This window comes from Cynocephalus volans, chromosome 16, assembly GCF_027409185.1.
Source record: "Cynocephalus volans isolate mCynVol1 chromosome 16, mCynVol1.pri, whole genome shotgun sequence".
NCBI classification, from domain to species: domain Eukaryota; kingdom Metazoa; phylum Chordata; class Mammalia; order Dermoptera; family Cynocephalidae; genus Cynocephalus; species Cynocephalus volans.
Window position 1 is genome coordinate 828771 of NC_084475.1, and position 16414 is coordinate 845184.

Genomic DNA, 16414 nt, shown 5'->3' on the forward strand with positions numbered 1-16414 from the left:
CTGTTAGTCCGTTTTGTGTTACTATAACAGAAATACCTGAGACTGGGTAATTTATAAGGAAAAGAGGTTTATTGGGCTTATGATTTGGGGACAGCTGCACCTGGCACTGGCCTCAGGCTGCTTCTACTCATGGCAGAAAGAGACAGGCAGCCGGCGGGTACAAGCAGATCACATGGCAAGAGGAGGCAAGAGAGAGAGAGAGAGAGCAGGTGCCAGGGTCCTTTAAACAATCAGCTCTCTCGGGAACTAATAGAGCGAGAACTCACTCACTGTCCCTTCTCCTCCAGGGAGAGCACTAATCTGTTCGTGAGGGATCTGCCCCCTGACTCAATCAGTTTCCAACACTGCCACCCTGGGGATCAAACTTCCACGTGAGTTTTGGAGGGGACAACACATCCAAACTCCATCAACCAGCGCCACAGCTGTGGGAACTGTGACAAGCAGAAGACATGGGTTCTGAGCTCCTTGCCCCGTTTTCTTCAGGCACCAGAAGCCCATAAACTCATTGTAAGTTGAAAATATTTTAAGTCAAAAATGCATTTAGTATACCTAACCTGGTGAACATCATAGCTTATCTTAGCCTACCTTAACTGTACTCAAAACACTGATGTTAGCCTACAGTTGGGCAAAGCCATCTAATGCAAAGCCTTTTTTATAATAAAGTATTGACTATCTCACGTAATTTATTGAACGTGGAACTAAAAGTGAACAACAGAATGGTTGTATGGTTGAAGTACAATTTTTACTGAATACCTATAGCTTTCGCACCATCATAAAATTTAATAATCATATGTAGAACCATTGGAACTTGGGGACCATCTGTACCACATCAGTTCAGAGATCTGATTGCAGGCTAGACGGTGGAGGGTCTCACTGGCCACTTTGAGAATGTCAGCTTTTACACATAATGTCATTTACATTTTAAAAGAACCTCTTGATGTGTTGTGCTGAGAACAGACTAAAGAAGTGCAAGGGAGAAGGTAATGGACCTGTTTGGAGGCTACAGGAATAATCTCGGTGAGGGATGATGGTTTTGCTGGTGTATTGGATGCATTCTATATCTGATCATTCCAATATCTGAAGACTCTCTGGGTCTACTCGGACAGTTGTTTCTCTCTCTTTGTGGGTCTGATTCCACTTTTGATTTCATAATCTTTTTTCCTCAACTCTATTGCAGTGTTTGATAGTGAGCTTCTGTTCACTGAAACTTTATTTGTAAGTTTTTGGTTTTTCTTTTTCTTTTCTTTCTTTCTTTTTTTTGTAGTCTTAGATTTCTTTGAGAGTGTTATTTGCTTTTGTTTAGGCACGTGTGGGCACTGCTGACCCGGGGACACTTGAAACGGAATTCTTGTCTTAGGTCTTTGGGGCCTTACAGGTAGTGAAAATTCAGACCCTAATTCCACGTTGGTATTTGCTTGTAGTTTTGAATTTTCAGGGAAGACTTTTCCCTACTACCCAGAGAAGCTAAGGAATGCAATATACTGGCTGGTTCCTTTTAAGGGAGTGGGTGTTTTTTCAATTTAACTTTTTGCTAGATCTTTCAGTATCTAGCTTTATTGTCCCCAATTGAAACAAAATCCTAGATCAATGAAGATTGGTAGGATTCCTTAGGGAGGTTGCAATCTTTACTAGTTTATCTCTCTGCATTGCTGTGTTTTTTTTTTTTTTTTTGATCGATTTGCCTTTCATTCTTGTTACTTCATTGAAAAAACATTTTTTTCTTACCATTATATTTATAGCCTTTTTACGTGTTCTGTAGTGGGAGTATTTACCTGAGTAATTAGCCTTCCATGTTGCCATATACAGAAGTCTCCCTATCTTATGTTAATTATTTTGTGGACTTCTTCCCAGCTGACTGAAATGTTCCCTGTATTACAAAGAAAGTGATGCCCAAAGTGCCTAAAATAATCAGTTACAAAATTTCCATTGCTCACTGTGATCAGTGATCACAAATGGAGAGGCTGTAATGTCTCCAAAGTTAAAGAAATTTCCCTTGTGCGAAGTGATTAATTTTATAGTTGGATTCTAAGTGATCAACTTATTGCTCTTAATGGGAGGATGAGAAGAACCAAATGCTAATTGGCTCAAATGTCTAATTGATGATTATTGTTTTCAAAAGATGAACATACGTTAACTGTCAGGGAATCATTTTGAAAAGGGCTTAGAGCCGTGGAGAAATAAAACAGAGATTACTCTGCTGGTCGGAGCTAGCAGACAGCATGCTGCAGTGATTAAGTTTTGCTGTGTTGTCATGTTGTGAGCAACTAAGCAAGCCTGGAAGGTAGATGCTTTTCTTTCACTTAACTCCAATACAAGGGTACTTCAAAAAGTGCGTGGAAAAATGGAATTAAAAGATGTACGAATCTTTCCATGAACTTTTGGAAGTCCTCTCGTATACTGTAACGTTTTCTTTTTCTTTCTTTCTTTCTTTTTTTTTTTTTTTTGGCAGCTGGCTGATATGGGAAAGCAAACCCTTGACCTTGGAGTTACAAAGCTGTGCTCTAACCACCCAGTCTAGCCAGCCAGACTGTGACCAGTTTTTAAGGCTCGTTGACACCATGCTGTGATCCAGTTTCTTCTTAGGCACCACGGGTCCATTAGCATCACCTGTTATTGGAACAAATGCGAATTCACGTCTCTCATATCCATACCTATACTGAGTATTCCCATTTTTTGCTTTTGTTTTGTCGCTATTTTGTAAAGGTTTCAATGAGTATTCTGGTACACAGGGCATCACCCTTGGTCTACAAGGCGGCGGGAGGTGGGCGAGGCTGAGGAGGTCACGGGGGCAGCCAGTGGGGCCTGCAGGGTGGAGAGGGGCTGGCGTGAGCCGCTGCTTCCCCATGCAGACAGCAGCAGGCTTTGCCTCTGAACATTTTAGCATACATATCGTTAATTAGAATTTGGGGCCAGAGACCTCCTTCCAAGGTGGCTCATTGTCATGGCTAGCAATTAGGTGCTGGCAAGTGGGATCCTCTCCACCAGGCTGCCTGGGTATCACCATGTTGTGGCAGGTGGCTTCCCCTAGAGGGAACATTGTGAGAGACCGACCAGGAAGCTTCAGTGTGTTCTATGATGCTATGTCAGATGTCACACGCTGTCGTTTTGAAGCACTGTATTGATCACCTGGGTCATGTCTGATTCAGTGTAGGAGGGGACTACACAGAACATGAATACCAAGTGGCAAGGATTCTTGGTGGCCAACTTACAGGCTATCTAACACGCCTACTCTTTCTCCAGACTGCCTTTTCTCATGAGCCCCGAATTCCTTTTCTTCTGCTTCAGCTTGTCCTCGAGAGCCTGGTTTTGTTGTTGCTGTTTAGGGCCTTGGGAATTCATCGCCTGGTTTGGGACAACATGGGAGGTCTCCTTTTTCCATTTCTCTCTCTTTTTTTTTTTGCGGATGGCCAGTCTGAGCTCTTGACCTTGGTGTTATACGCCGTGCTCTAATCAGCTGAACTAACTGGCCAGCCTCTTCCATCTTTTTCTTTTTTTCCTTATACTACTTACCTCTCTCTGCACCTCTCAGCCTGACCCTCACCTCTCTCCTTCCTTTCCTCTAGCACCCCTGACCAGTAGATGTTCTGAGAGTCAGCTGGGGACGCGGCAAATAAGAGGGGTCTGCTGAGTGCAGGAAATATTCTGAGAAGGTTTGATTGCTGGTCCCTCATCACCTGCTGCACTACGGGGTGGGGGGTGTCTTCTGTCTTGTCAATGCTACTGTCGTCTTTCATGTTCTGCGTGGGGTCCCCAACATTCCTTGGGGAAGAGGATATTCGGTTTAACGGCTCTTATCCATCTGTAACTTGGGAACAGAGATATCTGTATTGCAAGGGGTGGCTGAAGAGTTGCCTGTTGGGGCACAGGTTGTTCCTTGTGTTTGGGACGAGGGGTCACCGCAGAGGCAGTCATCTCATTTTGGGAAAGATTTGAGGATTTGCATCTGGGCCTCCCTCCTCATTTGTATGAGAACGTTGCTTGCTGATGCTTCTTTATCAACTCTTATTTGGGGATAAGAAACAGAGAGAGTTTTCTGGGGATCTCTTTTGTCACTTTTGTTGCAGAACGTGCTAGATTGCCTGTTGATATTCTGATCATTGCTTGTGTTAGGGTGTCATTGCTGGGGGTACTTATAAAAAGTATGGAAAGACAAGGGATGCAAGTTGGGATTGTGTTGGGTGCCCACACAGGGGTGCCTCTGATGGTAGCTGTCATGCCCCCTTCCAGGCTGCTGTGTCTCAGAAATGTACCCTCCTGAGCATGTGGGCAGCGTGAAGGGGCTGGTCAGAGATGAGGTGGACTTGGGAGATAATGCACAGCATGGCTCAGGGCTCAGGGCAGGAGACCACTCACTGGCCACCTCTTCCTGGGGTACTCCACTGAAGGTCTCAATGCCATCATTGTCTTTGCTGCCTGCTTTTGTCTCCTGGACAGCAGCTCTCCCAACTACCACTACCTGTAAGTAGTGGAGAACCTCTTCCTGTAAGTCACTTGCCCTCTTGGAGAACCTCTTCCTGTAAGTCACTGAGCCACTGCGGGCAGCCTGTGGCCAGCCACTGACAGCTCTGGGGGGATGTCCAGGTTGCTGGTGGGGCCAGGCTGTGAGAACCACGCCGCAGGAACACTGATTTTCTAGGACATGCTTTTTGATTTCCCTAGAGTTGGTAATCACCTGGAGTTTTTGCGTCTGCGACTCCTTTTCTCCCAGAACCTCCCCAGCAGAGCTGACTTCTCCACTCCTGTGGCTGCTGCCACCCAGCTGTGGTCCTGGCCTCTCTCTTCTTCACTCCATGGGGATTCCTGGGATGTAGCTCCTATTTCTTGGGTCCACGTTTCCCTGTTTCTTGGTTTGCTCCCTTTTGGGGGGCGGGGAATGTGTGCCCCCTAGGGTTTCCAGAGAGAGCATGTTCCTCCTACCCTCCTGTGTAAAATTGGTGGTTTGGCTGAGAACAGTATTCTGGGAAGTAGATAATTTCCTTTGCCCCATGTCTTTCAGCTTCCAGTCTTGGGCAGCTGAGTGTTCTGAAACTGTCCTGCCCTTTCATCCTCTGCTTGTCACATGTTCTCTCTCTCTCTCTCTCTCTCTGGAAGTTTGTAGAATCTTCTTACCCACATCCTGCACTCTTATGGTCTTGAGCTTTGTATGGGGCTATTTTAACCCACTGTGCTGCGCCCTTGGTGGGCTCAGTCGTGCGTTCTCTTCCTGGCAGACTTCTTTGAATGATATAATTGGTGATTTCTCCCACTTTGGTTTCTCTGTTCTCTTTCTGGAACACTTTCTTGTCATACGTTGCATTTCCTGTGTAGATACTCTCATTTTCTTGCCTTTTTTTCTCCTTTTTGTCATTTCATTCTACTTTTTGGGAAATTTCCTTTGCTTTTTCTTCCAAATGTTCTATTGGCATTTTGACTATCAGATTTTTTATTTCCAAGGGCTTGCTCTCGTTTTTTGATTGTTCCTCTTTAAAAGGCCAACTTATACTTGTTTCCTGGCTATTGTATCTTCTATTATCTCTTTGAGGATAATATACATAAGAGTTTTTTCTAGAAATGTTCTCTCTCCTCCAAGTTACTTTTATTTTCTCTTTGTGGGTTTTGGTCTCTTCGTTGGCTGACATTTATGAGTGGAGTGCTACAGAGGTGACAGAAAGCTCCTTGCCTCAAAGGCAGCTCCCCTCTGGGCCATTATGGGGGAGCCAGCCACTGTAGAGGAATCCCCAAACATCGACAGCCTCTGTAGGGCTTTTCTCACAGCCTGGTGGCCAGTGCTCTGGAAGCCTAGAGAGGGATGGCATCTGGGCTCACCATCCTGTAGATGACTTTCATTTCATATTTATTTTATTTTATTTTATTTTTGGCAGCTGGCTAGCACACAGATCTGTACCTTTGACCTCGGTGTTATCAACACCATGCTCTAACCAAGTGAGCTAACCAGCCGGTGCATGACTGTTTTCAGATGGTGAGTGTTTGCTGATTGTCTATTGAATACATTTAATACTCATTAAATGAATGAGTAGATGAAAGAGAGGTCGAGGAGAGAAGACATCCCAGAATGAAGCCTGTTAAACTTGTATCCATGTGCAGAAAAGCATTTTTAAAATGAGCACAGTCCTAACCTGGGAGCAGAGAATGAGGGCCCTTCATTTACAATGACAGGGACACTGGCAAGGCTCATTTGGAAGGCAATTTGTTGCGTGTAAGTTTCATATGCCTTAATATGTCCATGCCCTTTGGTCAAGAAATTCCATTCTTGGGCATCTATTGGAGGGATAGAATCCCAACTGCTTAGGAACAATCTGTTGTGTAATTTATAATACAAAAGCAATCTAAATGTCCACTAGTAGGGGAATAGTAAAGCAACGTCCCCCAAAACATTCATTTGATTTTATGCAGCTATCAAAAACTCTATATCTCTCCATAATAGCTGAAAAGTAGAAACAATTCAAGTGTCCATCAACTCATGAATGGGTAAAAGCAATGTGTATCCACATATTGGAATATCACTCAGCCATGAAAAGGAATGAGGATCTGACACATGCTACAACATGGATGAACCTTGAACATGTCACGCTCAGTGACAGATGCCAGACACAAATGGCCACATAATGTGTGATTCCATTTCTATGAAATGTCCAGAGCAAGCCAATCCACAGAGACAGAAAGTGGATTTGTGGTTGCCGGGGGCTGGGGGAGGGGATGAGGAGCAAATAAAGTATAAATGCAAAGCACACAGTAAACAGGTGATAAATCAAAGTTGTTATAATGTCAAGTGAAGAAAAGCAGGAATCCAAATGGTATAAACGGTCCATCCATAACCAAGAGTGCATTAAAAACAAACAAACAAACAAAAACAGCTGAAGGGAGATAGAGTGTTAATAGCAGTTGAGTGTTTTGTTTTCCTTTTTTAATTTTTCTGAATTTTCTAAGTTTTTTATAAGGGGAGAAACCAATACATTTTTAAAAGTTTATTGTGGTAAAAAACACGTAGCATAAAATTCACCTTCTCAGCCATGTTTAGTGCACAGCTCAGTGGCATTAAGCACATTCACATGGCTGTGCAGCCATCGCCACTGTCATCTCCAGAACTTTCTCATCTTCCCAAACTGAAACCCTGTCCCTATTAAACACTCACTCCCCGTCCCCCTCCCCAGCCCTTGGCACCCCCCATTCTACTTTCTGTCTCTGTGGATCCGACGACTCTAGGGACCTCCTGAGTGGAATCACACAGTGTTTGTCCTTTTGTGTCTGGCGTCTGTCACTGAGTACAGTGTCCTCACGGTCCATCCCTGTTGTAGAGTGTGTCAGAACTTCCTTCCTTTTTAAGGCTGAATAGTATTCCAGTGTGTGATGGCCACATTGTGTTTATCCATCCCCTGAGGGACACCTGGGTTGTTCCACCTTCTGGCTACTGTGAATCATGCTGCTACCAACATGGATGCACAAGTATCTATTTCCCGATACATTTTATTTTCAAAACTTGGACAGACATGAACAGGAAGGCATCCCCCAGATATCTCCTCCACCTTAACAAAAAACATGGGTGCTCTGGCTTGTTCACTCAGCAGAGCCTCAATCTGCTTTCCTGAGACATCTTTCAGCCCCAGAAGCCCAGCTAAGGAGGCCACCAGGGAAAGCATGGAGCCAACACTTCCCCTAGCAAGCCGGGGAACTGGCCGGGCCTTGGGGATGCTCCCTGGACCACGGATTGGGACCAGCCAGGCCCGGGGCACGTGGTGCATCTAGGCAGCCACCTTTCCATGCTATCAGTGATCTTGCAGATGAAGATGACAGATCTGCCCTTTCCTTTCCATGTCTCCTGCCAGATTCAGCTCCAGCTCTGCCCACATGGCCACATCACCCCTCCCACACTCACCGACATCTCCTAGCAACCAGCTCGCCACCTGCATCCTGCAGCCTGAGGTCCCCATTGGCTCGGGTTCTCTGGGGGGTTTCTCCAGCCCCAGCAGTCTGGTGTCCTCCTGCCACCACTGGTCAGCCCTTGGGTCTGCTGCCTGGTGGGACAAGGGCTGTGGCGGGGGGGAGGGGAGATGGCCAGAGTGACTGCTCTTTAGGCCTTTAGTGAGTGGCACTGCCCAGACGGCTCACTCATCTGGGCCAGATCTTTCCTAACTAGCTGCTTGGTTTTGCTATTGTGTTACCGAAACTCAGCTTTTTGGAGTTGCTAGGAGGGCTGACTTAACTCTTTGTCACTTGGTTGGTTTTCAGCCACCTGGTGGGGAGGAAGGAGAGCATCTGCCTTGCCTGGGAGCCAGAGACAGGAACGTGGACAGGGGCAGGGAGGCTTCTGAGAGCTGCCCCACCAGGATGTGAGGGAGGGAGTCAGTCTGTGAACGCAGCCCACAGTTCTGCTGCACCTGCCGTGTCCCTCCTTGTCACCAAGGCAAGCCCCTCCTCCCTTCCCTTTCCTTTCTTCCCACTGTCCTAGCTGGAGTCTCTCTCCTGGGTCAAGACGGAAAGAAACAGTGTCCTCTTCACTGCTGGGAAGGGACTCTCTGAGGGTCAGAGAAGGGCTCGAAGCATCTCAAACCCAGATGTACCCAGCTGCTGGTGTGTGCCTGGCCTGCTCCACACCTGCAGATACAAGGGCGAACAAGGCAGACTCGCTTCCTTCCCATAGAGAAGTCATGTCCTCGAGAGGAAGGCAGACAGGTCATTTTAATTGGCGATATGTGGCATAACGACAGCAAATAGGATTACGTGACAGGCTGAGGCAGTCAGGGAGGCCTCTCTGGGGAGGTGACATTTCAGCTGAGACCTGAAGGACAGGAGGAGGAGCAGACCAGCAGGTCAGGGGAAGAGCTCACCAGCCAGAGGGAACCACACATACAAAGGCCCTGGGCTAGCTCAGCAGAGACAGCAGGTCTGAAGTGGAGGGGTCAAGGGAGAGGGCGGCAGATGGGCTCTGTGGTTGTGTTGCTGTTGTTGTTGTTGTTGTTTTAATATCTGAACCTCTCCAGTCAACATTTTATTTATCGTTATTATTTCTGTGGCTGGCCAGCGCAGGCACGGAAGCCTGGACCTTGGTGGTGTCGGCACCGCACTCTGGCCACCTGAGCAACCGGCCAGCCCGCAGACTGGTTCTTGTGGGGCCTGGTTTGGATCTGGGGTTTTGCACGCAGTGCAGTGGGGCCTCTCGAGGGCGTGAGCAGCGAGTGCCGCTGGGGCTGGAGAGAACCGTAGTGGAAGCGACAGGATTTCTAGACAGATCGGCTGCGACTGCAAAGGGATCCAGGAGGACTCCCTGGTGGTGGTGGCGGTGGCGGTGGCCAGCCTGGGCAGCTGCTGGGTGCGTGGCCGTGTGTGGGGGCTGAGGGTTAGGGAATTTGGGGAGTTCCCTGCATGAGGTGCAGAGAATGGGGGACAGCAGGAGAGAGGCCGTGCGGGGGAGGGGGTGGGGCAGAGGGACCTGCACTCGTCCCCATGCCCAGGCTGTGGCTGTGGCCGGGACCAGCTGAGGGGCTGGCTCTGCCTGTCAGTGTTGTACAGGTGCCCACTCCACCAGGAAGGGGCCCCATGGCAGGGAAGAGCGGCCTGCCCACCTGGGGGGTCTGAGCGGTCAGGCCCCAGGGAGCTGTTTCCTATTTTGACAGATAATGTGCCTGCCTGAAAGAAATGTTTTGGCCTAGGGACTGAGGAACAGAGGCCCGAGGAAGGCGGGTCCTCCCTTTGGCCTGGGCCTGAGAAGGGGGTCCCAGTGGTCTCCCTGTCCCAATCCCTCTGCAACCAGCCCGTGCTCTGTGCCCATGATAGGTGCCGGGGCCACGACCACCCTGTCCCTGCCCACCTCCCCCACCCCCCCCTCCACCCCCCCACTGTGACCCAGCAGATGTCCATCTGTACCCCTTCCACCCTCTGAGGTTTGCCATGAGACTTTGGGGACACTGTGGGGGAGGTGCAAACTCAGCCTTGCCACCCCCCCCTCCGGGAAGCCTTCGGGGGCCTCCTGACTCTCTCGCTGTGCGTGGGTGGCCACAAATCTCCTGGAACAGCCCAGGGACGGTCCTGGACAGTGAGGCCAAGTCCGGGGTTGTGGGATTCATTGAGACAGCGCCTCTCGGCCAGATTTCTCTGCGCCCACGGGGGACCCCTGTGTGGGGATGGCCTGAGAGTGCCCATATCTGGGGAGCAGCCACTGGGCAGCCCTAACCCCTCGGACCCCCTTCCTGCCAGTGCTCAGGCTGCAGAGCCTCCGGGAGTGAGGCCTGCTGGCTTGAGCCCCCTACCCAGGACCAGAAGGAGGCGGAGGGCTCAGTGTCCAGGGTCACATGCCCCCTCCGAGTGAAGGACTGCATGGCCCATGCCAGAGGACAAGCAGATCTCCTGGATTCCCCACCTCTCCATTTCCAGGTAGTTCTACAAAGACATTCAGATGCTGGCCACACACGGGTGTCCTTGAAACATGTAAAAATGGAACAGAATGAATCGAGTAACCACAGATCACATCTGTCCAAGGATGGACTTTTCTTTGTCAAGAAAAACTCCTCACAAAGGGAGAGATTAGGGCAAAATGCAACGGGGGCCAGGCAGGGGTCCCCCATGTCCACCTGTGCCAGGAGGTGCCTGCCCATCCTGGACCCTGCACCCACGAGGGAGGGCACCGGGACCCCTTGCCCCAGCCTGGCCAAGACCTACATCAGGGAGGGAGGGTGGGAGGGCGGGTGAATGACAAAATCCAGGTCTTATTGACAGTCACAAAGCATCTCCTCTCTGTAGAAGGCACTCAGTGGAATGGGGTGCCGTGGGTTGGGGTCTCTGGGGTCAGGGTTAGACTGCGGGGTCACAGATGTGTCTAGGTCGTGGTCCACCACGGTCTGCCTGGCTCTGTGACCCTTCACAGGCTTTGGAGCTGGCAGGTGGGTGGGGGTCTGTTTGGAACAGGCTGGATTTGGGGCCGCTTGCAGAAGCGGGCCCCAGGCCTACTCCTGGACGGTGGCAGGGGGCCCATGCCCAGGATCCTATGGACCTGCCAGAAGGCCAGCATGTGCTGGACATACTGCTGGAGACGTGGCCATCAGGACAACCCTCCTGGCCACTCCCGGGGCTGCGGAGCACCCAAGGGGCCTCGCAAATGGGGCCACAGGAGGTCCAGCTGGGCCTGTTCTGGGTCCTTCGGGACAACCCTTCTTGCAAATGCCGAGCTCCAGTCACCCCAGGATGAGAGGAGTTTCACTGTGAGCCGCTCGATGCCCTGATGCCCCTCAGAGCACCAGCTCTTCCCGCCTCACCAGAGGGACCCAGATCCTGCAGTGCGAGCAAGTCTACTCGTCCATTAAGGCCAATTCACAAACGTCAGATGCAACATGATTTGATTTTTGTACCACCCGGATGCTTTCCTTATCCACAAATTTGCAGACAAGGAACCCACAGGGGATGCTGGCCGTGCCCTGCCCTGGTGCTCGAGACTGGCCAGGCTGGGCTATGCCAAGTATTTATGGACCAGAGTGGGTGGGGGACTCCCAGGACAGTCCCAGCCAGTGTGACCCTCTGAGATGGCTCTGAGCACTGGCTTAAGGCCAGGCTGACACTGACACCCACGGCCACCCTCCTGTCCCCACACAGCTCTGCAAGGAGGGAAGGGGAGTCCTAGACTACTTAAGGGGGTGGTGCTCAGCTGCAAACAGGGTTGGGACCCAGGTGCCACCCCCACCTGGAGACAGGTGGCCTTGGGGCCCGGCCTTCCTACCTGGGCACTGGCTGTCATTTCCTCCTGCTCCTGGAGGTCACAGGCTTGAGGGCGTCCATCTGGTCTGTCTCGCAGGGATCCAGGAGTCTGGGCCCGTCTTCATGGGTGGAGGTGGGGGCAGCAAAGAACAAGAGAACACCCTTGTGAAAGAATGCCGATGACACAGCCATTCTGCCGTGCCAGGGGACCCCAGGGGGTCTGCTCCTGTGCCCACGGCACCCCTGACTGATGGGCCACACTGAGCCAGCCCACCCCCTCGGCCAGCACAAGGTCCCACCTGGGGGCATGTGGGAGTCCCCCATGGCCCCACTAGACACTCTGGCCAGGGCTCCTTCTGGCCATGTGCCTTTGTGTGCATGTGTGTACATGTGCCCATGTGTGCATAGATACACGGCTCCTGTGAGGGGCCCAATGCTTTATCCTCTTTTTTCACTTAATGTCATCCCATGACACTAGCAATTCCTAGCAATTACTGGAGTTTGGAGAATATTCCTAAAGACTATTCCAGGAGGTTCCACGGTGGCTGAGACTCCAGGGAGTTCAAGCGTGCAGGGTTTTTCCTGGCACCAGCCTTCACTGCAGTCGATGACCAAGGCCCTTGTGGCCCTCTGGCCTCCCAACACCGTCTCCACTCTCCCTGGTGCTGCAAATCTGGCTTCAAGTCCCCCATGAACCCCTGTATCCCATAACTCAATAAGCTCTCATAACCCAATAAGGACAAGACCAGCAATCCAATAAAAAACTGCCCAATGAAATAACAGAGTCAGTAGAGAAAACACAAATGACCCCTTTTACACAATGACACAAATCACCCCCATAGTCAGAGAGAAGCAGATTAAAACTATGAGTTGCCACTGTCAACTGTGTGAAGGACAAAGTTCCAGTGGTTTCTGTAGCAGCCCAGCCTCCCTGTCCATCATCACCAGCCTCAAAGTCACCTGCATTCACCTGAGCCCAGCCTCCCACCTGAAACGTACCTTCCTTCCCATCCCGAGCCCCTCCACATCAGGCTCCCTGCTGTGAGGTGGCGCCTGGGGTCACTGCTTCCACCACAGGCACGGGTGCGCTGCCGGCTTTCCTGCGACCTTAGCCATCTTTATGCAGCTTAGGACCTGTCTGTGCAACTGGGCTGTGAGTTTCCAGAAAGCAGGGCCTGCATCTGAGCAACCTTTACACCTCCATGGCAGTTAGCAGAAAAATGTCATGTCACCAGTGTTCAGGAAATGGGAGATTAAGTCAGTGAAGTCACAGCACACCAGTCCCCTGCTGAAAACCCTCCAGTCTCCCCACTTTCCTGAGAATGCAATCCCACCTCCCTGCATGGACTTCAGGCCTGGCTTGATCCAGGCTCTTGTCCCCTCACACCCACCTCTCCTGTCCCCGGGCCTCCTGCCTGTGGCCTCTGCTGGTGCTGGGTATTGTATGTGGAATACCCCCACCCCCACCCCAGACAATCCAACACCTCTTTGTTCAGGTCTTGCCTCATGTGTCCCATCCTGTCAGGGACACATGCGTCCCCCGATCCTGTGTGAAGGAGCCCCCACTCTCCCCAGCTGCTGTCTAACTGGTGCCCAATTTTTATTTCCTCGCAGAAGATGAACTGAAATTAGCTGGCTCCTGTGCCAATTTATTCTGTCTCCCTGACCAGGGCCTGTCTGGCCCCCCGCACCCAGTGCCCAGTGGACATGTAAGAGAAGCAATGTTGAATTTAGACATTTTGAACCTAAGGTGGTCGACTTAATTTGTGTGTGTGTGTGTGTGTGGCTGGCTGGTATGAGGATCTGAGCCCTTGACCTTGGTGTTATGACGCCGCATTCCAACCAACTGAGCTAACCGGCCAGCCCCCATTTACCTTTTCTAATGGCAGGTTACATTTCTGTTGGGTGGATGTCCCATGAGTTGTGATTCCTCAGTGGAGGGACATTTAGATTGTTTTCAAGTTTCTTTTTTTTCAGCAGCTGGCCAGATATGGGGATCTGAATCCGTGACCTTGGGGTTATAAGGCTGCTTGTTTTTAAGTCTTAAACTGAACTCTCTTCATAAAGGGACCCTAAAGTTGCTAGCCCTCTCTCTTTGTGACTATAAACTCTGGTTGGTTTCTAAAAGTGATGTCTCTTGTTTCTTAAAGTTGCATAGAAACAAAGTTACCCCCATCTCAGAGCCCAAGGGGCTCTTGGGAGCAGTTGGTGGCCTGACACCAAGGGGACTTTACCGGGAGCTGCAGGGCCAGCTGCTGGGCTATCCTCCACAGCAGGGCATGAGTGGGCTTCTGGGAGCACAGCAGGGCCAGGTGCATGTTCCTGTCCCCCCGCAGCAGGCGGCCTTCCACCGGGATGCCGACCCACATGATGCCCTTCAGGATCTGGGCCAAGGGGCAACGCCGCTGTACAGACAAAGCCATCAGGGAAGGGAGGCTGGGTACTCTGGCCGCTCCACTCACAAGCTGCAGGGACCCTGGCAATTTGTGGAGCAGCCTCTGTGACTTGATTTCCTCATCTGTAAAATGGGACCAAGCCCACTTTGCAAGTCAGAGGCACTTGCTGGGATGAAATGAGACACCATGCGATACATCTAAGAGGTGCCAATGCCGGTCGGTGGGAAAGGACACTGGCCTTTCGTGCAGAGCTGCCCAGTCAGTGGAACACATCAGGTCACTGGACAGCAGGCATACCCATCCTCTCCTTACGCCTCATGAGTTATGACAGCTCCATGGCTCAGAGATTTTCCTTTTCAGGATTTGCTGCATCAGGGCTGGCGGCTGGCTCAGCTGGGCAGAGTGTGGTGTTGAAACACCAAGGTCACGGGTTCAGATGTCACATTGCATTTTGGATTCGCTCTGGCCCCAGAGGTGGATGTAACAGACTGGGGAGGCTCTTGTGCTTAAGCTGAGGGGTGGGCTGTGGGTGTCCATCATGTTAGGACACTGTCACTCCCAGGTACAGGACACGCATGTACTTCTATACAGACCAAATGCTAAGGTAGAAGGAGGCCACCCACACTCGGCATAATCACCCAGGCACAAAAGGCCACATAGCGTGTGATTCCACTTACATGAAACGTCCAGAACAGGCGAATCCACAGACATGGAGGGTGGGTTAGCGGGTACTTTAAACGAAATGGGAGTGAGTGTTTAATGGGAACAGGGTATCAGTTTGGGAAGATGAGAAAGTTCTGGAAATGATGGTGTGATGGTCACACGACAATGTAGATGTGCTTAATGCTGCTGAACTGTGCGCTTAAACACGGTTAAAATGGTGAAATGTATGTTATGTGACAATGAAAAAGTAGCTACTGAGAGAGGAAGGCCTTGGGACAGCTGACCCCCTTGTGGGTGATTTAAATCGTGTGACAGCTGACCACCACAAGGGGGGGCTGTCTCATCTCCTGATAATCATGGTGATTCACTCCGGCTCTCAGTGACATTGTGTCCCCTGATTGCTTAATCACTCTGTGAGGTGGGGAAGACATCTCAGAACCTCCCTGAGCTTCCTTTTGCAGGTGAGGAAACTGAGGTTTACAGGGATGCTGAATCCTTCACGAACTCCATTTTTGGATGCGCCTCTGATAGCAAAAGGGAATGTCTGCCGCTCAAACAACAGCTGTCACCAGCTGCCACCAGACCTCACTTGGAGCCTCAAAGCTCAGGCTCTGAGATTTGGGGAACGCCCCAGCAGGCCACAGGGTGTTCGAGGCTGATCAGAGGTGGGGGCTCCTCCTGGCCCACTTACCATTTTTCCCCTTGACAAACTGGAGGTTCTGGGCTCCTGCTCCAAGCTCACACTGCAAGCCCACCCCTGCATTCACTGGGGGAGGAAATGTTTGGTCCTTTTCCCTCAGAATGTTGCTGATCCTCCCTGAGGGCTCGAGCAAGCTGGGGACACAGAATTTACTTGGCAGGTAAAACGGACAAGAGAGAAAAATGGATAGATGCTTTTGTTTTTCATAAACCACATGAGAATCTGGGAAATGCCTCCTCTAAATTAGTGGTTCTGAACTTTGTGTGCACAGAAATCAGCGGCAGGGTGGAGGGGCAAGAGCTGTAAAAATGCAGAGTTCCAGGTCCCAGCCCCCAGCCTGACACCATGACACAGCAGGTCCAAGGCAGGGCCCAGCAATCTCCACCGTGAAATACGGGTGATGGGATGCCACACACTCAGTCTGAGTGACACCGTGAGACATGGCTTTTGGGACACTGGGTGACTATGGCTCTTGGGACAGGAAATCTCCCTGACACCCACCACCCTGTCCCTGCAGCCCACCTTCTGTGGCTGAGGCAGAGCCCTGGGAGGCAGAGGTGGCCTGGGTCTACTCATAGATGGACAGCAGGGCCTCGTCTTCCATGGCAAAGTACACGGGCACAGTGGTCTCCATGACCATCTTCTCAGGCTCCATCTCCGTGAATTGTTGCAGACAAGACACTCATTTAGGACAGGGCACAGGAGGGCATGGTGCCCCCCAGCTGTCCTTGGAGGGCACACAGGCACCAGTGAACCACCCAGCACTAAGCCGGCCTCAGGAGAGCGTGAGCTTCCCCCACCCCAAGCCTGTCATCTGCAAGAGCGTCCCCACCCGGGGTCTCCGGTGCGATCCTGTCAGCCTGTTCATTCAGAGCAGCCTCTCTCCCGCCTGGCACCATCGACATTTGGGCCAGCTCCTTCTATGTGGTGGGTGTCCTGGGCACTGCAGGTGCTGAGCAGCGTCCCTGGCCTC

The 16414-nt window shown here is 51.0% G+C and overlaps 1 long non-coding RNA gene across 1 annotated transcript; it reads left to right on the forward strand.

Moving 5' to 3' along the window:
- The first annotated feature begins 283 nt into the window (after positions 1–283).
- On the forward strand, positions 284–7938 carry LOC134365220 (uncharacterized). Its single transcript, XR_010021962.1, has 3 exons — positions 284–507; positions 5862–5959; positions 7824–7938. It is a non-coding gene; the product is annotated as an uncharacterized LOC134365220 (long non-coding RNA).
- Positions 7939–16414: the final 8476 nt, after the last annotated feature.